The following is a 1,467-nucleotide window of genomic DNA, read 5'->3' as shown; positions in this document are numbered from 1 at the left end:
GCACATAACAACAACATCTGTTTTGACACGAAACTTCTTTTTCAAATGTGCCTAGTTTACCAAAACAAGTTAAAGGGGAGCAGGGTGGGAGATGAGACTTGATTTTAGGAGGGGTGGTTTTTTTTCCTGCTTAAAATCTAAAGATTGTGTAGAACTGCTTGCTTAAACATAATCTACTGCTTATTGTAAAATTGTGTCTTACACTCTTGAGGCAGTGTTCCGCCAGATAAAAACTAATGTGTGTGTCGTTTTAACATGTTGGAATTTAGCCTCTAAATACCTTCATTGAAAAAAAGCATACATTGAACCACACATGACTTATCTTAGTCCTCGACAATGTATAAACTAATTGTTGGTTGGATATGTATGTAAATATCAGTTTACCATGCTTTTAATTTTGCACATTCATATTCTAGGGAACCGATGGGTTCTCTTACTAGTCTTGTGGGTGTTGTTTGGGAAGAGTCACAACATCTGTTTACATTGACCTTGCCAACCCTGGAATGTGTATACTTGTAATGTATATCTTCCTTCCTAGGTACTAGTTTGCACCTGTCTTTACATATGTCAATACAGAAACAATAACATTCAATAGTGTGCTGTCAAAGTGTGCTTAGCTCCTCTGGATATGCCCGCAATGTTAAATAATGTCTAAACATTAGTCATTAAACATTTTTTATTAAAAAAATATTTGTCTTGATGGAGCTGAATTAGTTCACTTAGCATAGTGCTCTTCAGTCCTTCCCAAGTTAGGTAGTAATTTACAAAATCATTGCTCCAGCATGTTGCATAGTATTACATTGTGTGAATGTACTATAATTTCTCAGTCCATTCAATTTTGGTTGAGCATCTGGGCTGTTACCATATTCTTGCAATGGTAAATAATGCTGTTTTTTACATTGGTATACAAGTCTCCATTTGTGATTCAGTTTTCATCTTCTCGGGGTATATCCCAAGCAGACAGTCCAGTTTTTATAGTTGCCAATTTGCCGAGTTCCTTTTTCTGCTACTGCTGGTTACTTTGGTTCATCCGCTTTCTTTTGCTGTCTTTGTGTGAAGGACTTCCGTTAGTATTACTTGCAAAGTTGGTCTTGTTTTCACAAATTCCTTAAATTCTTGCTTTTCTGGAAATAATTTCTCATTCATATTTAGTGAACAGCTTTACAGGTACAGGATCCTTGGCTGGCAATTGTTTTCTTCCAGGCTTCTGTATATGCTATCTCATTGTTTTCTTTCTTGCATAATTTCTGCTGAGAAGTGAGAGCTCAATTGCTTTTTCTCTGTTGGTAACTACATTTTTATTGTTCTGCTTTTAGTGCTCTATCTTTATCTTTGATTTTGGATTTTTTTTTGTATATGGTAGGCCTTCATGTCTTCTTTTGAGGTCTAGCTTATTTAGTGTTCACTGACCTTCTTAAATGTGCATTTCCTCACTTTTAATGATATTTGGAAGGGTTTCTTCTAGTA

Source organism: Elephantulus edwardii, unplaced genomic scaffold, assembly GCF_000299155.1.
Source record: "Elephantulus edwardii isolate Elephantulus edwardi_28Jun2011 unplaced genomic scaffold, EleEdw1.0 scaffold00013, whole genome shotgun sequence".
In the NCBI taxonomy this organism is placed as follows: domain Eukaryota; kingdom Metazoa; phylum Chordata; class Mammalia; order Macroscelidea; family Macroscelididae; genus Elephantulus; species Elephantulus edwardii.
The sequence above is the reverse complement of the archived record's forward strand: the minus strand, read 5'-3'. Positions refer to the sequence as shown.